Raw genomic sequence first — 27,835 nt, 5'->3', positions numbered from 1 at the left:
AATGCAAATGACACTGAATCATCTCGTTTGCCTGCTCACCAGCACTCAGCACAGTTGTCCATTCTTTCTTTCTGGAACCATTCTCTTCCTTTTGCTTTCACAATACAATAGTGTCCTGGTTTTCATTCTACTGTTTAGGCCACTCGCAGTCTAGATAATTTGGGAGATACAACGAGTAACAGCTCATTCTTTCAAGGAGTTTGTTCCACTTTTTGAGGTACAGTTTTCCATGACTGTATCACGTTAAAAAAGCAGACCACCTTTACTTCCATAGCTTACACCAAAATATGAATTTTATTATATAAGAATAAATTATATAAAATAAAAACAAGCTGTTAAATAAAATTCAGGTCTTTGGAAATAAAATTAAGAGTTTTAAAATCAAGACATAAGCATATACTGAAAATATAACTGATTGATCTGTTTATTCCTTTAAGTTAACAGATCTTAAGAAAAGAGTTTATGGCCTCAAAAAGATATGTGCACACCCATGTTCATAGCAGCACTATTCACAGCAAAAAGGTGGAAGCAACCCAAGTGGCCATCCATGGATGAATGGATAAACAAAATGTGGTATATATATAATAATGCAATATTATTTCAGCCTTAAAAAGGAAGGAAATTCTGACACATGCTACAACGTGGATGAACCTTGAGGACATTAAGTAAAATAAGCCAGTCACAAAAGACAAACATTGTAGGATCTCACCAACATGAGGTACCCACAGGAGGCAAATTCAGAGAGACAGACAGCAGAATGGGGGTCAGGGGCTGGGGGAGGGGAAGAGGGCAGTTGTTGTGCAATCTGTATAGTCCCAAATCAGAAGACTGCTTACACAACAACGTGAATGCACTTAACACTACTGAACTGCACATTAAAAAATAGTTAAGACGCTAAATTTTATGCTGTGTGCTTTCTCCTACAATTAAAAAAACAAAGTGGGGGCTGGCCCTGTCGCACAGCGGTTAAGTTCAGTGTGTCCCGCTTCGGCGGCCCAAGTTCCCAGGTTCAGATCACAGGTGCAGACCTACACCACTCATCAGCCATGCTGTGGCAGCAACCCACATATAAAGTGGAGAAAGACTAGCACTGATGTTAGCTCAGGGCTAATTTTCCTCAAGCAATAAAAGAGGAAGATTGGCAACAGATGTCATTAGCTCAGGGCAAATGTTCCTCAGGAAACAACAACAAAAAGCAGTTTATAAATGCAATAGATAAAACAGACACAGAAATTAACCTAATTTCTATCAAATAATTATACTTTCTATAATTTTGAACCAAAATAATAGCAATATATTCTTGGTGATTATGGAGTCACCTCCCCTCCACCATCACCACACACACACACACACACACACACACACAACTGGAAAAGCACTACAAGTGGTATTATTTCAAAGATTGTTCTCACAGATGCTAATTAGATAAGTCTACTCTTACCACAGCAATAAATAAAGGTTAACTGTGAATTTATGAAAAAGAGTAATGGTTTGTTCATTCACTCACTCAACAAATTATTGATAATCTGTCATGTGTCAAGCACTGTTCTGGACACTTGCTATACTTCAAGGAACAAACAAAGCTCCTACCCTTTGACACATTCTAGCAGAAAGTGCCAGACGATAAAAACATAATAAGCAAATGATGTAATATTGTAGAAAATGTATGTGCTATGTTTAGAAAAATCCTAAAGTAAAGCAGGTCAAGGGGGACAGAGGACTGAGAGTGCAAGGTGGCAGGGGGCAGCCTGCAGTATTAGCAGAGTGGTCACAGTCAGCCTCACTGGGAAGGTAGACCTGAGCAGACCTGAAGGAAGTGAGGAAGCTGACCACGTGAGTACCTGGAGTAGACAGTCCAGGCAGAGGCATGAGTAGTGCGAAGACCCTAAGGTAGGAGTATGCCGGGCAACAAAGAAGAGTAGGGACACCAGTGTGGCAGGTGTGCAGTGAGCAAGGGGGAAGTAGGAGGGAAACTCAGAGAGGTGGCACGGGAGCAAGGATCAAATAGAGCCCAGAAGGTCACTGTAAGGACTCGGACTTGAGCAAAAGTGAAAACATACTTCTGCAAGGTTTTAGAGCTTGTCCTATACTTGCACGTTAACTCGCAATACTTCAATCAAAATAAAAATCATTCTGAACACTTGAGTCAAGAATTTTCCCATTGAGCAATTTCTCACCATAGATTTTACATCTTTTTATATTTCTTGCTAACACGTATTATTTCATTCTCAAAATCCATTCCATCTATAGACTGAGATACATAAACTTGATACATATCCAAAATTTTAAGTGCCTTTGTCACAAAAGTCACCTCAAAGTAGGAATGGCTTTATAATGGATCTAATTCCATCCCTAGAAAGGAGAGAATATGATTAGGTCCTATTCTCCCCTTAAATAATTTGATAGTGCTACTAGAGTAAATGGTCTCCAACTTTTTGACAGGAAATATAAAAACTTTTACCATGCTACACCCCCTTTTTAATTTAAAATAAAAATAATACTGAGTCCCATTGACTTCAATATCATTACAATGTACAGCACCTGCTTCATTAATTCATTTGTTCAACAAATATCTAGTGAGCACATACTCTATGCCAGGAAATGTTCTAGCAGACGGGAATAAAGCAGTGAACAAAACAGACAAAAACCCTCCCCTCACTGGGCTTATAGTCTATTTAGGAGAGAGAGATAATTTTTTTTAAAATTAAAACATGTGCCATGTCCAACGGTAAAAAGTGCTGAGGAAAAGAAATAGTAAAGTGGGGACAGCAAGAGAGGGGCAGGGGAGTGAAATTTAAAAGATGATCTGGTAAAACCTCACAAAAGAAAGTGACATCTAAGCAAAGACCTGGGAAAAAAGCAAGAGAAGCTAGCCACATGGTTACCTAGAGAAAGAGCACCCACACTGAGGGAGCAGCAAGCACAAGGGCCTTACGGCAAGAGCATGCCTGGCTTATTCTAGAAGCAGCAAGCAGGGTGGTGCAGCTGGCAGACAGTTAGCCAGGGGAGAGCAATGGCTGATGTCAGAGATGTAAAAGGGGACAATGTGACGATCACCCCAACACACAGGGCCACTGCAAGGACAGTGACTTTACCTCTGGGTGAGAGGGGAAATGATGGGAAGCTTTTGAGCAGAGGAGTGGCATGCTGTGACTTACATTTTCAAAGGACCACTCTGGTGGATGCATCAAATAGACTGGAAGGGGGCAAGGCAGACACAACTACCAGTTGTTACAATGGTGTTGCTACTGGTATAACCAATGACTGCACTAATCCTCACTGACTAAGAAGAATGTCAGTTTTTTAAAAAAATGCACTGACTTTTAGCTACTAAACAGAGGGGTGCAGAATAATCTAAGAGGTTTTGTTGTTTTTTTAACTTTACACAAGCTTCCCTCACCCAAAAAACAAATCTTCAGTGCCAACTAGAAACAATTGATATTAGTGACAGATGGTCTAGGAAGCATGTTAATCATCTCTTACTCTAGATTTCATAAGCTCTATCTTTATGGGAATTTAGTTCACCAGGAAATTAAACACTTGAACTCATTTATCCCAAAGGCATTTATAAACCATCTCCAAAATATGTGCCGGAAACTGCGCTAGGGGCTGGAAACAAAAATATGAATAAAATACAACCTTTGGCCTCAAGAAGCTACACTTAGCTTCACGCAGAAACAACATCACACAGTTATGATTTAATATTATCCCATCAGCTTCAAACAAGGATCAATAAAAAGCCCTGCAGGTACAAAATGTTTCTGAATCCTTTGATGAAACTATTTATTAAAAAAGTGAGCAGTTGTAGACATCTACAAAATCAAATTGTTACTTTCACGGTGGGAAAACAGTGCCCCTTTCAGTGACGTAAGTTTTTAAGATATTAAGAGCTATGAAACTCCTGTTTCTTCTTTTTCAATGAATGCCAGAAGTTCAGAGCAAAATTATAAACCCAATTACATACTACCCATCATCTGAGGCAGTAATTTTCAATTTTGGCTATATTTCATAATTACCAGTGGAACTTTGAAACAATAAAGGCCCACTCCACAAGAGCTCTAGCATCTGTATATTTTAATGCTGCACAGGCACTATGATGCACAGAATGAACCACTGATCTGGATATTCCGGTGCATCTTCTTTTCTTCATTAAGTTATTCATTTTCAATGTAATGGCTCTATTACATACAACTTTACTGTATTAGAGGATTTTAATAAAATATCCCTTCAGTTCACTTTAGAAGTTGGGTAAAAAATATAAATTAGTGAATGAATGACTCAAGAGAAGCCCAAAAAATTGCCCTTTTCTCATTACATTGTTTCCCAGGCCAAAATCACTCATTTGTATTTCAAACTTATTTGGGATTAAGAAGTAATTACATATTTTGGTGTAAATGGCTTCCTGCCAAAGTACAGTAAGTCAAAGAATAAAATCAAACACGAGATAATCGGTCAACAAAGAACTTCATCACCTCTTTTGCTAAATTACATCAGGAACAACGTGAAAGCAATACATCTACAGATAATTCTCCTACAAATGAGCCAGCTAATCAGAAGCTGATTAATGCATCCGATTACCGCTAAGAAATCATCTGAAAAATAAAACACAAAATCTTGAGTTTATATAACCACCTCCCATCAATACAGAGGGTCTTCATATATTTACTTCATTTTGTCCTCACAAATCCTACTGTTGCAACAGAAGTGTAAGGATATCCATGGAATAAAAACATAGTTATTACCCATACCATTTAACATAAAAACCTGTGACACAGGCTAACTGAATGCATGTGAGGGACACCCAATCAGTCCCCTGGTTTCACGCAGAGAACCACGCATATCAATAAAAGCATGAAAAACATTCAGGGCTATATGGAACCTTTAGTAACATAACAAACCAAGAGCCAAACATAACACAACAAACCATGAGAATATAGAAACCTCCAAAGATAATGATCCTATAAATTCCCAGGTTTATTCCCAAAAAACATTAAGCCAAACTCAAACTGTGATACAATCTTTAGAAGCAATTGTCACACTAGTCATGTTTTCACACTTAAGCTGGAAAGAGCTAGGTGAAGACTCGTCTAACTCTGAAAAAGCAAGTATCTACAGAGAAGAAAAATTTCTTCCTAGTCAGAATATTTTTACTTGTATTAGAAAACTGATTAAAGTTAGATTATAAAATCTTGTGGTAGAGTGAATAAAATGTTTAAAATACAGTGTCAAATGTCCTTCCTCAACTTTTACTTCCTTTAAATGATTTCTAAAAGTTCTAAAAGAGGAACACTAACTGCAGAATTAATTTTCACCTGAGAACACGCAGCATGGTACCATTCCAAACACCAGCCCAAGATCCTTCACCGCCACCACTTCCCCTCAAAGGGGACCGATTCCAGGAAGTCCCTGCTGTGCACCTCTCTCTGACTTTTGATGCAGTGATCAAAAGATCCTTCCATGGGGTCCTAACTCGTCCAGGAACCAATCATGAAGAAGACACTACAGTAACATTCACTCATCCATCCTACAGAGAGTAGAAACCAGAAACCTCCTGCTCTGCCTACACAGAGGCACCAAACCTAAGAGAGGAGCTGGCCTGAAAACGCCGACGTCAAAGGGAGGTGATGCCTGGCTCCTTGACCCATAAGCCCTACAAAAAGAAGTAGAAGGAATGCTTCTTTCTGTAAAACAAACACTGAAACTTTTCTAAAATTAGAAATTTTAACTATACTGTAATATCTTTATATAACATTTAGTATAGTATTTTGACAATTTTGTAAATGATAGACTTCCCATTAGTTCTTCTATTTGGGAGGCAAAATTAACTACCAAACTTTCTTCCAAGCTTTTTCTCTAGGTGTTCTCTGAAATCTACACGGGACAGCTACTGAACATTTTTCCTTAATTATCCTTGCAGCAGGGCTCAAAGAGAGAACATTTCTATATACTGTAAACGGAAATTAAGATGACCGAATAGTCAAAGTATATCAGAAGTGTAGTACCACAGCCATTAAAAATTCTTCATGAAAACATAAAAGAACTTTTTAGAATCTCAGAGACAGGAAGATTTTTCCAAGAAAAACACAAAATGAAACAAAAAGAAAATTGATAAATTAGACAAAATAAAAATAAAAATTCTCCACAGGTTAAAAAATACCATAAACTCAAAAGACAAATGAAAAAATCTACAAAACATAACAAAAGGCTAATTTTCCTAGTATTTAAAGAATCACTTAAATTGTAAAAAAAAAAAAAAAAAAGACAAAAGCTCAACAGAAAAATGGAAAAGTGATATGGAGAGGCAAATTCACAGAAAAATACAAATAGGTTTAAAAAACCTTGTTATTAGGGGAATTTTCAAATACATACAAAGTAGAGAAGTGATATAGTGAACTCCTATGTACACATCACCCACTTTCAACAATTATTAACACACTGTCAATTTGTTTCTTCTGTATACCCAAACCACCAGCCCCTCCCAAGATTATTTTAAAGCAAACCCAAAATATCATTATCATTTCATATTTAAAATATAACCACCATATATCATTGACACATCTAAGAAAATTAGTAATTCCTTAATATCATCTAATAATTGTCTCAAAAAAAAGAGTCTTCTTATAGTTGACTTTTTAGTTACTGCATCTGGCTGATGTGTCTTTAAGCTCTTTAATGGACAAGGGTCACCTCCCTCTTTTATTTGTTTCCTTCCCCTAGTCATTTGTCCTGTAAAATTTCCCACATTTTGAGTTTTGCTGATTATGTCCTAATTTTATTGTCACTTAACCTGTTTCCCTGTATTTTTTGTTGTTCTTGCTCAAACTGTCCTATCTCTGGTGTCAATGCCCTTCAGCAAAAAAACACCAGGAACATTACATACCTGCAGTTAAAGAAGCTGGGAGAACACACACCATGGGGAACGGTGAGGCATCTCAGTAAGACACTTAGTAACCTCAATAAGATTCTAAAGAATCCATTAGAAGATTTGGGCTTTGGTTGGGTAATTTGGGGGAGGGTCTAAGGAAGCAGGAGTTTCTCTAAATTGGATACTCTAAGAAAGTGGGGTGATTCTATGATTGGGCATCTCAATAAATCTTATCTAATGGAGGGGAGAGTAGAACAAAGAAAAAGCTGTAATTGGTAAAGAAGCTGCAGTCACTCATTCTCGCCAAGTATTTTGTGGGTAGCACAGTGACCTTGGTTTTGTTTGTGCTAGGTCTCATTTTATCATGATCTCAGAGAAACCTCGTCTGAGATTTCTGTGAGACTGCTTACATATAACTGGAGAACATGGCCTATCTGTGAGTGCCAGGCCAGCTTCTGAGAGCCAGGCCTGCTCTTTTCTTTTCTTCCACACTAAGCAATGGAAGCCCTTCAAGTTGGCCACTGTGTCTTCCTGACATGACCCAATAGTCTTGGATATTTTCCTTGTTCTCTAGTACTAGAGGTTCCAGGTTCCTCGTGTACATTTTTCTGTCCCAAAACTAAAGTCAATCACTTCTATAAAGAGCCTGTCTCCTTTCAGTAGAAAATTACATTTGGAGACCAAAATCTGGGTGCTAGGATATTCACTACTTTGTTATTTCTAGGTTGTCATTATTTCTAGGCCTTTTGAGTGGACAGAGCTAGGAGAATTCTTTCTAAAGAGAAAATATATCATGAGTTTATACTGATATTTCCTGTTCAAATTCAGGCTTATAGGATTTTTGCTTAACTTCTTTGACTTTATATTCTCTTTTCCCTTTCATTAAAAATCTTGGTTCCTAACAACATTAACCTAAATATTTAACTGATCTATATTTTTTCTCTTTATATTTTCATAATTTTGTAAAACACTTACATTTCCAAAGCCAAAACACAAAAACATAAAACATGGGGTGGGGGGGTGGGGAGAAGAAGAATGTTGAGCTTTACAATGGAATCAAATTTAAGTTGTTATGCATTTAAAATAGACTGTTACAGATATGAGTTGTTACACGTAAGCCTCATGGTAACCACAAAGCAAAAACCTATAGTAAATACACAAGAGAGAAAAAGAAAGGAATATAAGCATACGTTTAAAGAAAGTCATAAAACCACAAAGGAAGAGAGCAAGAGAAGAAGCAAGGAACAGAAGGAACTACAAAAACAGTCAGAAAACAATTAACAAAATGGCAATAAGCACATATTTATCAACAATCAGGTTAAATGTACAGGGACTAAATTCTCCAATCAAAAGACACAGAGTGGCTGAATGGATTAAAAACATGACCCATCTATATGCTGCCTACAAGAGACTCACTTTAGAGGTAAGGACACACCCAGACTGAAAAGGGAAGGATGGAAAAAATATTCCATGCAAATGGAAACCAAAAGAAAGAAAGCTGGAGTAGCTACATTTGTACCAGACAAAATTATCTTTAAAACAAAGACATAATAAGAGACAAAGAAAGGCATTACATAATGATAAAGGAGTCAATCCAGCAAGAAGATATAACATCAGTAAATATTTATGCACCCAACACAGGAGCACCTAAATACATAAAGCAACTATTAACATACTTAAAAGGAGAAATAGCAATACAATAACAGCAGGGGACTTTAAAGATCCCACTTAAATCACTGGATAGATCATGCAGACAGAAAATCAACAAGAAAACAATGGCCTTAAATGACACATTAGACCAGATGGACTTAGCAGACACAGAACATCCCATCTAAAAGCAACAGAAAACACAGGATCTTCAAGTGCACATGGCACATTTTCCAAGATAGATCAGATGTTAGGCCAGAAGACAAGTCTTAACAAATTTAAGAGGACTGAAATCATATCAAGCATCTTTTCTGACCACAATCGTAAGAAACCAGAAGTTAATTACATGAAGACAACTAGAAAATTCACAAGTATGTGGAGATTAAACAACAAGCTACTAAACAATCAATGAGTCAAAGAAGAAATCAAAAGAGAAATCAAAAGATATCTTGACAGAAATGGAAATGGAACATAAAATTTATGGATGCAGCAAAAGTAGTTCTAAGAGGGAAGTTCATAGCTATAAATGCCTACCACAAGAAACAAAAAAAGTCTCACATAAACAACCCAACTTTACACCTAAAGGACTAGGGAAAAAAATAACAAAGCCCAAAGTCAGTAGAAGAGAGGAAGTAACAAAGATTAGAGCAGAGATAAATGAAATAAAGACTAAACAGACAACAGAAAAAATCCATGAAAGAAGTGGTTCTTTTAAAAGATAAACAAAACTGACAAACCTTTAGCAAGACTCACCAAGACAAAAGAGGACTCAAGTAAATAAAATCAGAAAGGAATGAAAAGGGGCCGGCCCACTGGCACAGCAGTTAAGTTCGTACGTTCCACTACTCAGCGGCCTGGGGTTCACCGGTTCGGATCCTGGATGCGGACATGGCAACACATGGCACGCCATGCTGTGGTAGGCGTCCCACATATAAAGTAGAAGAAGATGGGCACGGATGTTAGCTCAGGGCCAGGCTTCCTAAGCAAAAAAGAGGAGGACTGGCAGAAGTTAGCTCAAGGCTAATCGTCCTCAAAAAAAAAAAGAAATGAAAGAGGAAATGTTAGAACTGATGCCACAGGAATACAAACGATCATAAGACTACTATGAACAATTATACATCAACAAATTGGACAACCTAGAAAAAATGGATAAGTTAGTAGAAACATACAACTTACCAAGACTGAATCATGAAGAGACAGAAAATTGGAACAGACCAATTATTAGTAAGGAGACTGAATCAGTAATCAAAAACCTGCCAACAAACAAAAGTCCAAGACTAGATGGCTTCGCTGATGAATTCTACCAAACATACAAACAAGAATTAATACCAATCCTTCTCAAACTCTTCCAAAAATTAGAAGAGGGAGGGAACTCTTCCAAACTCATTTTACAAGGCTAGCATTACCCTGATACCAAAACCAGATGAGGATGCCAGAAGAAAATTACAGGCTACCATCTCTGACGAACACAGATGCAAAAATCCTCAACAAAATATTAGCAAACCAAACTCAACAATACATTAAAGGGATCATACATCGTGATCAAGTGAGACTTATTCCATGGATGCAAGAATGGTTCAACATCCACAAATCAGTCACTGTGATAGACCACATTAACACAATGAAGGATAAAAATCATAAGATCATCTCAATAAATGCAGAAAAGCATTTGACAAAACTCAACATCCATTTATGATAACTCTCAATAAAGCAGGTATAGAGGGAATGTACCTCATCATAATAAAGGCCATATATGACAAGTACACAGCTATCATCATACTCAATGGTGAAAAGCTGAAAGCTTTTCCTCTAAAATTAGGAACAAGCAAGGATGCCCACTCATGCCACTTTCATTCAACCCAGTATTGGAAATCCTAGTCAGAGCAATTATGCAAGAAAAATGAATAAAAGGCATCCAAATTGGAAAGGAAGGAGAACTGTCACTATGTGCAGATGACATGTCATATTTAGAAAACCCTAAAGAGTCCATCAAAAACTGTTAGAACTAATAAATCCAGTAAAGTTGCAGGAGATACAATCAAGACACAAAAATCTGTTGCATTTTTATACACTAATAATGAACTATCAGAAAGAGAACTTAAGAAAACAATCCCATTTACAACTGCATCAAAAAGAATAAAATACCTAGGAATAAATTTAACCAAGGAGGTGAAAGACCTGTATATTGAAAACCACAAGACATTAACGAAAGAAATTGAAGAAACAAATAAATGGAAAGATATTCCAAGTTCATGGACTGGAAGAACTAATATTGTTAAAACGTCCATACTACCCAAAGCACCATACAGATTCAATTCTTATCAATTCTTATCAAAATTTTAATGGCATTTTTCACAGAAATAGAACAAACAATCCTAAAATTTACATGGAATCACAAAAGACCCCAAATCCCAAAGCAATCTTGAGAAAGAACAAAGCTGGAGGCATCATGCTCCCTGATTTTAAACTATATACAAGGTTATAGTAATTAAAACAGTATAGTCTTGGGATAAAAATAGACACATAGATCAATGCAACAGAATAGAGAGCCCAGAAATAAACACACACATATATGGTCAATTAATTTACAACAAATGAGCCAAGAATATACAATGGGGAAACGACAGCCGCTTCAAAAAAGGGTGTTGGGAAAATTGTACAGCCACATGCAAAATATGCAACTGGACCACTATCTGAATGTTAAGACCTGAAACCATAAACTCCTAGAAGAAAATACAGGTGGTAAGCTCCTTGACATAGGTCTCGGCAATGATTTTTCTAATCTGACACCAAAAACAAGAGAAACAAAAGCAAAAATAAGTGGGATACAGCAAATGAAAAAGCTCTGCACAGCAAAGAAAACCATTAACAAAATGAAAAGGCAACCTACTGAATGGGAGAAAATATCTGCAAATCATATATCTGATAAGAGGCTAATATGCAAAATATATAAAGAACTCATACAGCTCAGAAGCAAAAAACAAACAATACAATTAAAAAATGCACAGAAGGGGGTGGCCCGGTGGCATAGTGGTTAAGTTTTGCACACTCTGCTTCGGCGGCATGGGGTTTTCGGGTTCAGATCCCGGGTGCAGACCTACACATCACTCATCAAGCCATGCTGTGGCAGCATCCCACATACAAAATAGAGGAAGATCGGCACACACATTAACCCAGGGTCAATCTTCCTCATAAAAAAAAAAGGGCAGAAGATCTGAATAGACGTTTCCAAAGAAGACATACAGACAGCCAACATTAAAGATGCCCCACATCATTGATCACGAGAGAAATGAAAATCAAAACTACAATGAGACATCACACCACACCTGTTAGAATGGATATTATCGAAAAGACTAGAAATAACAAGTGTTGGTGAGGATGCGGTGAAAAGGGAACCCTTGTGCACTGTTGGTGGAATTGTAAATTGGTGCAGCCACTATGGAAAACCGTATGGAGGTTCCTCAAAAATTAAAAATAGAACTACCATATGATCGAGCAATTCCACCTCTGGGTATTTAACTGAAAAAAACAAAAACACTAAATCAAAAAGATATATGCAACCCCATGTTCATTGCAGCATTATTTACAATAGCCAAGATATGGAAACAACCTAAGTGTCCATCAACAGATGAATGGATAAAGAAATTGTGGTATATACATACCGTGGAATGTTATTCAACCATAAAAAAGAATGAAATCTTGCCATTTGTGACAACATGGATGGACCTCAAGGGTCTTATGCTAAGTGAAGTCAGAAAAGGACAAATACCATATGATCTCTCTTATATGTGGAATCTAAAAATAAATTAATTTTTTAAAAAACAAGCTCATAGATGAAGAAAATAGATTGGTGGTTGCCAGAGGCAGGGGTTGGAGAGTTAGAAAAATGGGAGAACTGTTTTGGTGAGTTTTTTCAGTTTAAATAAATTGAATTTACAAAGTAACAATACAAGGTGTGTTCAGAAGTCTAGATTCCATTTCTCCCCCACCTTTTGGTTCCTTCCCTCCCCATAAGTAATTGCTTTCACTAGTTTTTACTTTATCCTTCCTTTTTTCTCTTTTTAAGTAAGAAATAAAATACTTTATCTGCATCCCCTGCTTCTCAGATAATAGGTAGATTATACAGCTTGTTCTTCACCATGATTTCTTTCACCAACACTATATCCTGGAACTCAATAGCAAATAGACTCAGCTTCATCCAATAATAAAATTAAAATGCAAAATAAAATTATGAGACAATTTATGATTAAAATTACATTTTTCCACTATCAGAATAGCCAAGTTCAAAGAGTTAGAAAATGTACTGAGTTAGTAAAAGTATGTGAAAAAGGCACATCAATTTAGCATTATCTATCAAAATTTTAAATGTATACCCACTTTGTCTCAGCAATTCCCCTTCTAGCAATTTATCCTATAGATGTACTCACATGCTGTCAAATGTACACAGATCTTCACTGCAGCACTGTATATAATAACAAAAGACTAGAAACATCCTTAATTTACAACAAGAGAACTTATTAAATGAATGACGGCATATCCACAGAATAGAATATTATGCAATTTAAAAAATGAGGCAGATCTACATATACTGATATGGAATGGTCTCCAAGGTATAGTTAACTGAAAAATGAATGGGAGAAACCATGTATAAAACATTCCTACTTATATAAAATAAAGGGATCTATTATACATATGCCACATATGCTTGAACACACATGAATAGCATTGCCAGGGAACTGGACAAGGGACCGCCCCCCACATGTGTATATGCAGCATGTTACTAGTAGCAGATGATACATTTGGGCTGGGAGGTTTACTTTTCATTCTTTATCTTTTTTATATTGTTTAAATTTATTATTGTGTGTATGTTTTAATTTTTCAATTAAAATATTTTTTAAGAATTCTTCATGAATAATGAAAGAGCTTTATTAAATAAAACACCAAGTAACTCTTTCCAGTGTGGTTTATCTGGAATTTGCCAGTGCTTCCTTCACATCAGGATCAGCACAAGTTAGCCCCAGCAACTATCTCAAATTAAAAACACCACAATCAACTCTGTAGAAAACAATTCTCAATAGCTTCATTTGCAGACAAGACCATACCTTCATGTTTTGATGTAAAGACCAGGTCAGTCTTTAAAGATCAACAGAATCTCTAGTCTTCAGAGAGTGAAAGACTATGAATTCAAAGGGAATACTGACATGAGGTTCTTACATTAATGTGATCATTTATTTTTGCCCAATTAATCCCAAATAAGTAAAAATGTGAATAAACGATAAATAAATATGAATATATCTATACCAGAAAGAATCAGTTAACCATTAATTTTAACTTACAGCTCTTACATACAAATGAACTAACGTGTAACAACAACTGCTACCATCACTGTTAAGCAGCCATGTGGCAGGCTCTACAGTGGGTGATTTAAATGCATTATTTCTGATTCTTACAATAACAAAAAAAAATAGGTATTATTGTACCGACTGTACAAGGATACTGAGGATAAGAGAATTTGTCCATGGCCTCACAACCAGTAAGTTAATAGTGTCAAGATTCAAAAAATACGTACGGAAAGTGTAATTTTTGGAAAAATGCCTTTTTGATAATTAAAGAAACACTACAGGAGAGCACATACTGCAGAATCATTTGCCGAGACTAGAGCTCATTGATCATGAATAACTTCTGCTGACTCCTGGAAGTCTACCTTGTTTCTGTGATTCTTACAAGTTCAAGTAGGAAACTGAAGGAAGGGACAAGTAACATGAATAGTATACGCAAATAACCTTCAGAAATGGAACTGGTGTCCTGAGCCACGGCTACAAAGCAGAATGAGGAGCTCCTGGCAAGGGAAACAGCACACCAAGAAGACCAAAAGAACATGTTTGGGCAGGGACTTGCCAACGTGGTCAAGAGAGCTGTCTTTCATCAGTAGCCTGGATGAAGATCTAGATGGCATACTCAACCTGACTGATGACAACATAAAGCTGGGAGATCATGAATCACTAGATAACAGAATCCAGATCCAAGAAGACTATCACAAGCCTAAGTGAAACTGTAAAACTAGGTAGAATGATCTAACAAACCAGAGCCAGAATGAAAAACAGAACACACTGCATTCAAATCTTTCATTTTACAGACGAAGCTGAGCGTGAAGGGTTTAATAACACGCCCAAGTTCAGAAGGTACACTAAAGGTACACTACATTAAGGCTGAGAACACAGGACCCCTAGCTCCCAGGCTTGTGTCCATGTGCTACCTGCTGTTTTTGTATAGATAAGCACACAGACAAAAAAAGCAACCTTGACCGTTAGCCCACAACACACAAAAATCAATTCCAGGAGACTTAGACATAAATGTGAAAGGTAAAACAATAAAGCTTCTAGAAGATAAAGAAAGAAAATGTCTTCACGGCTATAGGGTAGCAAAAACTGCTTAAACAGGACACAAAAAAAACACTAGCCATAAAGGAAAAACTGGTAAACCAGAAGTGATTAAAATTTAGAACTTCAGTTCATCAAAAGACACATTGCAAAGGGGCCAGCCCAGTTAAGTGTGTGCACTCCACTTTGGCAGCCTGGGGTTCGTGGATTTGAATCTCAAGCACAGACCTACACACCACTTGTCCAGCCATGCTGTGGCAGTGTCCCACATACAAAATAGAGGAAGACTGCCACAGATGTTAGCTCAGCAACAATCTTCTTCAAGCAAAAAGAGGAAGATTGGCAATACATGTTAGCTCAGGGTCAGTCTTCTTCATGAAAAAAAAAAAAAGACACATTACAAGAGTGCAATGGCAAACCATAGGATGGGAAGAGATTTTTAGAACTCCTATATTCAACAAAGGATTCATATCCAGAATATATAAAAACTCCAACACTTAAATAAGAAAAAGGATAACCCAATCTGTTAAAAATGAGCAAAAGACTTGAACAGGCACTTCACAACAGAGAATATCCAAATGGCTAACCAGCATAGGAAAAGGTTTAGCTTAAATCACTAGTTAGCAGGGAAATGCCAATTCAAACCACACTGAGATCTTCTACACAACCACGGAATGGCTAAAAAAAAATTTTTAATGTTTGACAGTACCAAGCGGAGGTGAGGCTGCAGAGCAACTGGAACACTCACACTTTGCTAGCAGGAGTAGGAATTGGTATAACCACTTTGGAAAACCATTTGGCAGAAACAGTCTATTAAAGCTGAAGACACACATTAACTATGAACAGCAATTCTACTCTTAGATATGTACTCAACTAAAATAAACATACAGGTGAACCAAGAGACAGGAACAAGGATGATTACAGCAGCATTATGCATAATCGCTCTGAAGCAGAAACTACTCAAGTAACCATCTACAATAGAACACATCAATTGTAGTATATAATTTGTGGTGGTTTTAAAAAACAGTCACAAATTTTTTGACACACCTCCCAGAAAGATGTGAGGTCTAAGTTCCAGGCAGGCGTTTGTCTACTTCAATCAATAGAATAGAGTGGAAATGATATTATGTGACTTATGAGGGTAAGTCACTCTCAGGAAGCTTCCGCTGGGAAGCCAGCTAACATGCTGTGAAGAGCCAAGGCCTCGTGGAGAATCTCCCAGTGGAGAATCTGCAACCAGGGCACAGCCACTTTCATAGCAACCACTATGCTGGTGATAAGGTGATAAGGCTTATTCCCAAAACAGAAGAGAAAGCATCTGCACCGAAGAAAATATGCCACCAACATAAGCCCCTACACACGCCATGTCCAGTTTAAGCTTGGTGTCTCAGGACAAGGGCCCAGAAGGAGGATGCAGGAGCTCACCCTGCCCCAAACCGGGCTTATTTTATCCAGTCCCAGAACGACTGTGCTCGCCAGGCATCTCCTAAACCTCCTCTCCTCTTCGAAGGAATCTCTGCTACTGGATATCGACATTAACCTTCCTCTGGTCATATACGATCACCAAGCCCATTACAGCCTTTTCAGCAGCAATAACTGAACACTACCTAAACCGTCCACCAGGGACTGTTGCAAAGAAGGTGCAAAAAAGCACAGAAGTTTCAGGGAGAAGTTTCCATCTCCACTGAAACCGTGTTTTAGTACACCATCTGTAGTCCCAGATGATCCTGGTCTTCAAGACATCCCAGCCAAGGCACCATCCATGTGAATGAAGGAGACTCTAAATGATTCTAGATCCCAACCAACACAGAGAAGGGAAAGCTCTCCCCACCCAATTCCTAACCCACAGAAGCCATGAGCACAATAAAATCATTGTTATTTTACTCCACTAAGTTTGGAGTGGTGTGTTATGCAGTAATCAATAACCAAAACAAACGTGGCATGCAAGAAGAGACAACCAGAACGATAGAGCTGTAAAACAAAAAAAAAACTACATGCAACAACACGGATGATTCTCAGACACAATGCTGAACAAAAGAAGCTTGGTAGAAAGGAGTACATATGGCATAATTCCATTTACATATGAGTTCGAAACCAGGCAAAAGTAAGCTATAGTTATAGAAGTCAGAAGAGTGGTTACCTTGGGTGGGAGTAATTACTGGAAAGGGGAACAAGAGACTGCTAGAACAGTAAATGTTTTGATCTGGGAAGTGGTTATTATAGTGTTTGCTTTGTTAAAAAAAATCATTGAGCTAGATACTGAAGATTTGTGCAGTTTTTCTAGTATGTATGTTATACTTCAAAAAAAATTTTTTTTTAATCAGTAGAACTTGGTAACCCAACAGATGATGCAAGGGTGTGGAGAAAGAAATGATGACAAGTTCTCAGGCATGATTGACTAGGCAGTGCCAGTAAGTGCATGTGGGGCAAATAAAAACAGGAGCAGAAAGCAGAGGCCCGGTCTTATTCATTTTGTATCCAAGTATCAACCATAATACTTCACACATAGCCACTCCAGCTTCCAAGATACTCCTCTCATTTTCTTCCCACCCCTTCTTGGTGTCTTTTGTTGCCTCTTTTCTCCCAGCTGCCTCTTAATGCTGGGATTACCCAGGCTTCCATCCCCAATCCTCTCTTCACGCACGCACACACATCCCTTTCTCCTGTATTTTCAACCTCAGTTGATGGCATAATCACCTACTTATTCTTTTAACCTAGAAACTTCAGAGTCGACCAAGAATTAGGATTGCAATTAGCCAAATCTAATAAAAAGAAATCTAACAGGATAAACATAAGCTCCCATGGTTGGACCCTGAAACTAATGCATAAAACAGGGCGAAGATACGGCTTAGACAGATCTAGGGATTTTATTTGACTCTTGGTTCAGTGTATGATGTGATTATCAGAAGAATATACCTAATAATAAGAATACAGGATACAGAAGAAATTCCTATATAATGGAAGAAAAGTGCTATATCTCAAACAAGAGAAGCCACTCTACTTCTTACTATCAAACCATACCTGGAGTACTGCATTCCAGTCTAAGCACTACAGCCTAAAGATGGAACTAAATCAAAGGAAAGCCACCAGTGCGGTGAACTGACATGAAGTCATGTCTTGGAAGGAACAGTTAATGAACTGGACATGTTTCAACTCAAAAAGACTGAGAAGCGGGGCTGGCCCTGTGGAGCAGAGGTTAAGTTCACATGTTCCAGTTCCGCTTTGACGGCCCAGGGTTCACAGGTTCGGATCCCAGGTATGGACCTATGCACTGCTTGTCAAGTCATGCTGTGGCCCGTGTCCCACATATAAAGTAGAGGAAGATGGGCACGGATGTTAGCTCAGGGCCAGTCTTCCCCAGCAAAAAGAGGAGGATTGGCAGCAGTTAGCTCAGGGCTGATCTTCCTCAAAAAAAGAGACTGAGAAGACCTGATGAGCACCTGCATGTATGTGAAAGGATGTTCTGTGGAACAGGGCTTCAGCTAGTTCTACACGTCTCCACAGGACAGAACTGGGTAGAAATACAAAAGCAGACTTCTACTCAATATGAGAACTTACTAACAGTCAAAACTTTACTAAAAACAGAGAGGCTGTCTCTAGAGCAGTGTTTCTCAACTGGGGACGATTTTGTCCCCCTGGCCAGGGATGCTGCCAAACATCACACAATTAAGAGAACAACCCTCCACAACAAGGAATGACCCATCTAAAATGTCACTAGTCCCACGGTTGAAAAACCTTGTTCGAAAGGTAATGAGTTCCCTGTCATTGGAGGCATTCCATTATGCACCAGACAGCATGATCCAATACATGACTTTTAAGAATGGTGGGAAATGAGTTGAAAAAGATTTTCTGTTTGAGATAACTCTCCACAGAAAAACACCCTCAGGTACGTTAAAGTGGTGATGATGACAAACATTTATTGAACGCTTACTGTGGGCCAGACGTTATAACACGTGGTTTAGGTACACATTTCACAGTTAATCCTCACAACCACCCTAAGAAACAGGTACTATTTCACCTTAATTTGATGGTAAAATTAGGCTGCCCTAATGTCACACAGCAGTCAATACCGGAACTCAGATCTACCTGACTCCAACGATATGCATAGCTGTCCAAAGCAGAAACGTGAAATGACTTTCAAAGCTTCTGTACTCTAGAAAACAAATGAAGCAGCACATATTCTAGAAGGATCAGGACAATGTCTGAACAGGTTTGTACTCATTGCAAACCTAGTTGGCTAGGAAAAAGAGGAAAGGACTATTTGAAGTAGTCCTGTGAAGAAGGAGAGAACAATTATCCTGATTGTCCCCAAGTGCCTACTTCTGTAAGAGCCAAGAAGCTCTTATATACCCATGGAATCTCAGTCAGAAGCTGAGATTAATGATGACATCCCTTTATCCATAGGCGTGAAAGCTCAGGATGGACAGACGTTTGAACATCCCCGACTGGGAATCCTGCCCTTAACAAATACACTAGATGCAGATACATGGTTTCTTGGCTGCCTATACTCAGGCCCATCTGTCACGATGGCAGTGTGCCTGCTCACATGTTGGTCAAACTGTCACTAGGGCATAGGTGCCAAGCAATGATAGTTTTAAATGGGCAGCTTGCATAGCACTGTAAGAGCTTGCTCTTCTGCAGAAGAAAAAGAATTCTGTGATAATACCGAAGGGTTACAATCACAAGTGAAACATTCTTGGTCAATCTCAACATTACAGTAGAAAACGACCTAGACTAGTAGAAAAGAATCAGACTAAAGAAGTTCGATCAAACAGAAAAGGTCATTTGAAGACAAATAAGCGGTTGCATTAAAGCTTTTCACACTGCCAATCTTACCCTAATACACATCGTGGTAATCTCTCATGCAGCAAAATCCTTTGCTCAACAAGTCATCACTGATTTTTCTTTAAAAATGGGATGATATGTGTCTCTACGTTCTAAATAAAAAAGCAGAAACGCATTGATATTTAGGAGTTTGTCTGACATTAAGTAAGTTATATTTGTTGGCGGTTACTTTAAAAATAACCAGAAGTCTAATCTATATCCAAGATAATCTTTTAGATGCACAAAAGAAAGCAGAAACCAAATGAGACTCTAAGAGATGAAAAGAAAAAAGTATAATTTGTTCAGAGAAAGAAATCAAGAACTAAAATGGGTGATAAGGAAACAGAAACTATTTTCAGTCACAAATTAATAAATTAGGACTCAAGGACTGTCACCTGTCACATCCCCCGTACTATAAGCAAAATGTTCCTAAACTGCACTAGGTTCCTGTTCCATCTTTAAACATCTCCTGGACCACTGGCATTAGACATCTAATATCCTCACTGCCTGGAAATCCTTCCCTCAGACTAAAACCCTCATGCTGCAATTTGAGCCTTTTGTCCTGTTCCGTCCTCGGCAATTCTGAAGAACAGCTGGTCCTCATCGTTCTCTGCATAGGTCTTCATAAACAAGTATCAGGACATACTCATTAAATAACCCCTGAGTCTCCTCTTTGCCATGATAAATAAAAGTGAACCATTAACTTGTCCTCGCTGAACCAATCAACTCTTATGTTTTTATCATCTCAGTTGCTCACCTCTTAAACCCTTTAGGCCTGATAAGAAATGTCATCCACATCAACAAGGAGCCAATAGAAACTACTCTTCTTCCCACAGGTACAACTTATTAAAAGTAGCACTAACACAAAAGAGTTTGCAAGTCCAGCAGAGTTATCAGTATCCGTCACCAAAGAGAGTGGCCAAGTCTGAAATCTAGTGTAATTCTTCTAGGAACGGCTAAGGACTTAATATTTTGAGGGGACACCAGTTTTTTAGCTTTATGGTAGACATCTGTAACACAAAGTGGTAAGTCAAGTCAAGGATCATGGTTCTACCCTGTTGTTCCTGCAAACTACCACGCCATACATGGCCCTAAAACAACTTCTCTTGAATACCATTTCTGCCATATCATTTTCCTGCTCAAGAACCTACAGCACCTTTCTAGAGGCCAATGAAACAGATTGCCAACTCTGCGACCTAGCCAGCAGCTTCTGCACTCTTGAACTAACTACCCTTCCTTTACTTCCTTCCTCCCCTTCACTCACATCACAGCAGCCAGTTCTTACTCCTTTCTCTAAGACATGTCTTTGCTCAGACTATTCTCTAAAATGTTTTCCCACTTCCTCTCAAATCTATACACGCTTTTTTCAAGACTAAAGTCATGTCATACCTTCCTAAGTCTGTATTAATTTTCATACTTAATCACTTACTCATTTCCTCCAATCTTCATTTTGGTGTGCAGTTTCGAGTGTATGGCCAAGTGATTTTTCATAAAGGTAAAAAAAGTGACTCAGGGGCCGGCCTGGTGGCAGAGTAGTTAAGTTTGCACACTCTGCTTCAGTGGCCTGGGGGTTCATGGGTTTGGATCCCGGACACAGACCTACACACCACACATCAAGCCATGCTGTAGCCGTGTGCCACATACAAAATAGAGGAAGACTGGCAAAAGGTGTTAGCTCAGGGCCAATCTTCCTCACCGGAAAAAAAAAAGTGATTCAATGGGATCATTTTGGGTTCACTTTTGCAAAGGATATGAGGTTTAGATCTTGGTTCTTTTTTTTCTTTTCCTTTTGCCTATGGATGTCCAACTGTTCCAAAACCATTTGTTGAAAACAACAGTTGCACTCCTGGCATTTACTCTAGAACAATGAAAACACAGATTCACACTAAAACCTGTACACGAGTGTTCACAGCAGCTTTATTTGTAATAGTCAAAACTAGAAACAACCCACATGTCCTTCAATGGTGAATGGTTAAACAAAATGTGGTAGAGCCACACACTGGACGAGCATAATACAATGATCAAAACTAGGAAATTGACATGGATATAGTATTAGTAACTAAACTACTTATTCGAATTTCAGTTTTTAATTCTTTTTGTTTGTGTGTGCAGAGACACTTTATCATGTCTAAAAATTCGTGTAACCACCCCAACAATCAGGACAGAGAAGTGTGCTATCGCCCCAAAGAAACTCCCTCGTGCTACGCCTTTACAGTCACATCTCACCCCACCCACAGCCCACCCTGGCAAGAACTGACCTCTTCTCCATTTCTACAATTGCATCATTACGAGAAGGCCATATAAACGGAATAACCCAATCATCCATTCTTTGTACATTGGCTTTTTTCACTCAGTGCAATACCTTAAGCTCCAGCCAAACTGCTGTATGTGTCAATAATCTGTTCCTTTTTGTCATGAGTGGTGTTCCATTATATGGCCGCACCATTTTATTTAACCATTTACCGACTGAAGGACGTGTGGGGTTGTTTCTGGTTTTTGGCTACTATAAACAAAGCTGCTATGAACACTCAAGTACAGATCTCTGCGTGAACATAAGTTTTTATTTCTCTAGGATAAATGCCCAGGAGTGCAATTGCTGGGTCGTATGTTTAAGCGTTTTGTTTAACTTTTTAAGAGACTGCCAAATCTATTTCTAGAGTGGCTGTACCATTTGACATTCCTACCAGAAACATGAGAAGTAATATAAGTTTGAAAGTCACTATTTATAAAATATTTTGAAGCCCCCCCAAAATAAGATTAAGCCTCTTAAACGTTATAATCTGACCTTAGTTTTTAGAAAATGAATTTTAAAAACTTTTTTCCTGATTCCCAAATAATACTTTTTTCTTATTACTTCTAACAAAGAATTTATAATTAGACATAATCTGTATGTTGATAGCTCTGCTGTCATATTATATAGTACACTGCAGTAAGAAGTGCAAAAAAGCAACACTGCCCCTAGAAACAGTAAAAGTTTCTGTTTCTATGTCTTGCAGACATAGTCTATGAAGACTACAGGTTTAACAGCACTTTCTAACGCTTAGTATTGTGAAATGTGATCGCAATTCATTTACACATAGAATCACCAAACAACGGCATTTGTTCAGCTGTTACTTGGTAAAACAATTTGAGAAAAGCAATTAACCTGAAATAAAGCTGAAGTTATCTTAGCTATAAAATTTCTAACTTGACGATTTTTTTTTTGATTGTAGATATAACTGACAATTAGATAGATAGGGTCTCTTTCAGGTTCTTGAAACAAGGAGCTGGGTCTGGAGCAGACTTATCTGCCCCACATGCAAACAGCAGCAAGATAGCCAGCCTGCCAAGAGAAAGTGAAATAAACGCACAGAATGAAACTGTAAAGCCCCCAAGAGTGGGATGGTGCTGCCCTTGATCCTAATGACTTCTCAGTTCTTATCAGTTCCTTGCAGAACCAACTATAGTGTTCTGGATATTGAGCTCCATAAGACAAATGAGTCCTTCCAATAAAGTCTCCTAGTTATTTAAAAAGAATATGACAGAACATTCCCAAATCTCAAACTAGTAACCTTGCAACTTAATTATATGATTCAACCTAGTATATCTTCCCCCTTCATGTATATGGCTTTACTGATAAACATTTTAGTGTGTGTATATATTTAATATTCATCCTAAATATCTGCCAGTGTGAACAGCGTCTGTCTTCATTCTCAAATCCTAGAGTACTGGTTCCCATCCTACGGGCCAGAGACCCATAGAGAGACAGGAGTTATAGCAAAGAAACATCAAACTCCACGCACCTACATGACGACTAAATAAATAATACGATTCACGATGTATTTTTCCAAATTGACAAAGACACTGTCTAATAAAATTCTAAATAAATTTACCGAAGAATGTTACTAAAAGAGGAGTTCTTGTCAACAGTATTTATTGGTGAGTACTAAAATCTAACTCCTATTGGGGGGAAGGGCACACCTCATACCTGTCTAGGCTCTGTAGAGAACTTTTCTCTTTTAAAGTATTGTCCATAGGGCATCCAGAACAAGAATAAGTAGAAGGTGCTTGAGTTTGAGTGCAGAGACTTAAGACAACATTGGGAGAGAGCAGGAGTTACTGGGAAAGTGCATGAGTACTTCAAAACAGCAACCTTGGAATGTCAGGCACTTATCACTCAGGAGCCCGGGGGAGGGGGGAATCTAAGGGTACAGCCCTCTGCATCTTCATAATGGCAAGTGGGAACATATTCACAGGAATATTGGTCAAAAGGACCAAACATATCCTAGGGTACAAACCCATCTTGGTCCACCACCTAGCCAGATGCATTGTCAGGATTCTATCACCTCTCTAAATTAATCTTACATCCTCATTAAAAATTCCATACTTTCTTCAAATGTGCAGGGCACATTAGAAGTCAATAATGACTTCTTGTGCACTGGAGGCTAGATAAAAAACATAAAAAAAAAATGACCTCTACTAATTGAAAACTTGCTTCAACAAAATGCTATAACAGCAAGAACAGACTGCACCTAGCAATTCCTAACACAGAGCAAGCACGAGGTATCTGGTGAATAAAGGAGTCCATTTCTACTCATGCTTAAATAACTTCCGCAAGCACACATAATATCCTACCAGTCTGAAAAATATTCTCCAGTCCCATTCAGTTACCAATCCATTCTCAAACCCATCAAGACCAATATTCATGAACACCTCACCCACACACACAAAGAGGCAGCATGTAACTCCCATTAGGGTCATGCCTGGTATGTGGAGATAGCAGCAGGTGCATATTTACATAAATTCAGGAGTCATCTTTCATTTGATATAAGGGAAATTTTAATGCTTTGCTTCATTTCCAGGAAGTTTTACTTTTCAAATCAAAACTATTTTCAAAGTTTTATTTTTCAAATCAAAATTTTATTCAGAGTACATTATATCTTATTAAAGATGGCTTTAAGGAAAAAATATATAGTTGTCAAAATTAAAATCTTGTTTTTTCTTTTTAGACATCTGGGACATTCATTTATATATTTATTATTATTTCACATGAGTTCTCAAATCCAAAAAAAAAAAAGCTGTCCTAATTAACAAATTTAATTTTAGGGTCTGTCAACATTTTGAATGCCATTACTGTTATTTTTAAAATATACACTTGCATCCTGGAATAAAACTTCGCATAAGCTTTCCATGTAACCATTTCCTGGGCACTTACTAACTTACTACATGCCAGGTTCTATGCTTGACACATTACTCCATTATCTCATTTGTTTAACAAATATCCTCTCACAATTTTTGCAGCACTGAACATAAGAAGCCAATACACTATACACCTGATATTTGTACTAGACACTAGCGCTAACCTGACAGTAATGCTTAACACAAGTTTATTGTTATTAAATCTAAGTTGTGTTACTGTATTAACACAGAATCTGATCAGCAATGCTGAGATGCACAGAGAATACCATCTGTGGTAGTTTCAGCGCAGAAAGCTATTAAGTGACTACTTAAGTTACATTCTCTTCTACATGTATAAGAATATACTCTCATCTACTCAGAAATTTAATTCCAATTACCACATGCCATTTTGAACACTATAAACACAATCTGAATAAAACAACTATACAAAGAAACTTTGCTTTCCTCTGAAATTGCCTTAAAATTACCATTTTTTAAATGGAGAATTAAAATTAAAAAATTACCATTTTTTAAATCTACCATTAAACTCTCTCCAAAAGTATCACGCTCAGCATGTCATAAAAAGTAAACCGCCTTTATTCTGAACTCTCAAAAATAAATGCTGCCCTACATTTTTTTTCCTTTTGCAAATTTCAGACTCAACAGATGGGCAATGCCAGCAAAGGAAAAAAAAAAAACAGGAATAATTAATGAGGCTCTTCAACAGTTCCCTAAAACCAACACCCTCCCAAAGGCAAAACTCGTATTTCCAAGTTGTTGCAAGAAAGGGAGATGGGGGAGGGAAAGGAACAGTCGATACAAAGTGAGACAAAAATCGGTGACTTCATAGGAAAGAAGTTAGAAAATTGGGCGGCCTCAATAGGAGCCTAGCTTCTGCCTCCCCTCCCTCTCCCTGTCTCTCAACCCAGAGACTCTGGTGTTGTTTGTCGAATTTCACTAAATCACCTAAGAGTTCTGAGACCAGAGCCAAAAGCTATCTCGACAGTAGGAAAGACTATCTGTTGCCCTTGAATACAGCTGCATCAGTAAAGGGTGCCGCCCTGTCAGCTGGGGAGAGAGAACGGAGGAGGGACTATCAGAGAGACACGAAAATCCCTCCCAAAACTCCCCCACGGAGCTCCACCGCCTGGCACCTTGCTCCCAAGGGCAGGCTCTCCCCGGGCCTCACTGCGGTGGACAGGCAAGCAAGAGGCGGTCTCCTGCTGCCCGGAACTGGAAGGCTATCCCCAGGGCGGCAGGCTCCTTCTCCCCTCTCAGGTCTCAAGTCACACATCACCTGCTCTGCGATGCCCTCCCTCACCCCCATCACGCCGGCGACAATCGTCCCTCCTCGAGTTAAGGGCGCTTTTCACGATCTGCCAATTATCTTCTTCGCTTCTACTCTGTTGCCGTCCAGAGCGTGAACTCCATGACAGCGGAAGGACCTCGTCGGTCCAGGCTGGCACGGACCCCATCTCCCAGACCCGGGCGCCCGGGTGCAAGTCTGCCCGCGCCGAAACGCCGTGCAGAACGTGGAGCCAGGCCCGGGGTCGGCCTGGACCGTGCAGGCAGCCCGGGACCGCAGCGCGGCCTGAGGGACACCAGGCAGGAAGGGAAGCCCGCGCCGCGCCGCCGCAGCCCTCGGCGCCGCCCGGGGTCACCGGCGCTCGGCTGCCCCGTGCCGGCCCAGGCCCCCGCCGCCCCCTCCGCGGCCCCCGCTCGGCCCCCGCGGTCGCCCTACCCCGAGCCGCAGACCCGTCGCCTTCTGCCCACTACGAACTTCCCGCCGCTTTCGCCGACTCGCAATTCCGCAGCGGCGCCGGCCCCGTCACACCCCGCAGTATGGGGCCTTCCTATTGGCTCAGGGCGAGCGGGGGAGGCGGGGCGAGCCGGAACGTCGCGTATGGGGGCGGAGCCCGCGCTGGCGCCTGCCGCCTCCGCAGGAATGCCGGGAGCCGTGGGCAGGCGCTGCCGCTGCATGCTGGGAAATGGAGTCTTTTACAAGGAAAGTAAGAACCCGGTCTCTGCCCCCGTGGGCTTCTGAGGAATGTGGTCCACAGCCTCTGAGTCGGTTCTTGCGATCAGATGCTGTACCCATCAGTGCTCTAGGAAGCGAAATAAATGTTGCCAATGTTCACAGTGGCTTGATTTATTAAATAAGTGTGTTGACAAAAGGTTGGATGTAAAAGTCCTATGTTCTTGTTGGCTGTCTCTCCTGCCCACTTGCACTTGTGTTTTCCCACCTTGTGGTCCGCTACCCTGGAATGCAGCTTGGTTCAGTATACCATGGCCTGGTTCCGGAAGCAAACAGCCCCCAGTTCAAATCCCAGCTCTTCCACTTTGTAGCTTTGTGACGTAAGTTGGTTAACCCCTATGAGTCTCAGTTTCCTATTCCTGTCAGGATTAAATGATCTAATTTATAGACAGTGTTCTGCACATAGTAGGTGCTCAATAAATAGTAGATTGTGTTAACGTTACTCTGCCCATCCATTGCCATGTGTCTAAATCCTGTCTTTCAAAGCCTATTTCAATGTCTATGTAACCTTCTGTAGTATTTCATTGCTTTGCATTTATAAACAGTTGTCTAAGCCTCCATCACTCCTGAGACTATAAGCTTATTGCAGACTGGGACACTGTTTTAGATCAATATCATCAAAGCCATAGGCAGAGGGAGATTTACAATGAAGCTAATAAAGCATTAAGCTCATGGCCTCACTTGCATGGGTCACTTCCAAAGTCCTAGGGAGGGCCTTAACAATGCGTTCACATAGGGATTTGGGGGGTGGGGGGACGGGCGAGCCAGTTATTTGCCAAAGTTAGATATTTTTGTATGATTTTTCTTAAGGTGGACCCCCAAAATTGTGCGAGCTTCAGTCCTCACAAAACCTAGATTCACTCTGTCCATTGGACAGTGCAGCATTGTGCCCAACGGCTTACATCTGCCCCTCCAGATACCCTCCCC

The 27,835-nt window shown here is 39.2% G+C and overlaps 1 protein-coding gene across 8 annotated transcripts in view; it reads right to left on the bottom strand.

The window, feature by feature from the left end:
• VRK1 (VRK serine/threonine kinase 1) overlaps positions 1-26,791 on the bottom strand; it is an 84,348-nt gene extending 57,557 nt beyond the window's left edge. For 2 of the 8 annotated variants that reach the window (XM_023628356.2, XM_023628358.2), the window contains exon 1: positions 26,615-26,740. The gene's annotated coding sequence lies outside the window, so the exon portion shown is untranslated. Of the gene's footprint in view, positions 1-26,194; positions 26,340-26,614 lie in introns of those variants that run through there. The other 6 variants (XM_070250336.1, XM_070250339.1, XM_023628359.2 and 3 more) reach the window with 5 other exon arrangements.
• Positions 26,792-27,835: the final 1,044 nt, after the last annotated feature.

Source organism: Equus caballus, chromosome 24 (assembly GCF_041296265.1).
Source record: "Equus caballus isolate H_3958 breed thoroughbred chromosome 24, TB-T2T, whole genome shotgun sequence".
Taxonomy (NCBI): Eukaryota; Metazoa; Chordata; class Mammalia; order Perissodactyla; family Equidae; genus Equus; species Equus caballus.
The sequence above is the reverse complement of the archived record's forward strand: the minus strand, read 5'-3'. Positions and strand labels throughout refer to the sequence as shown.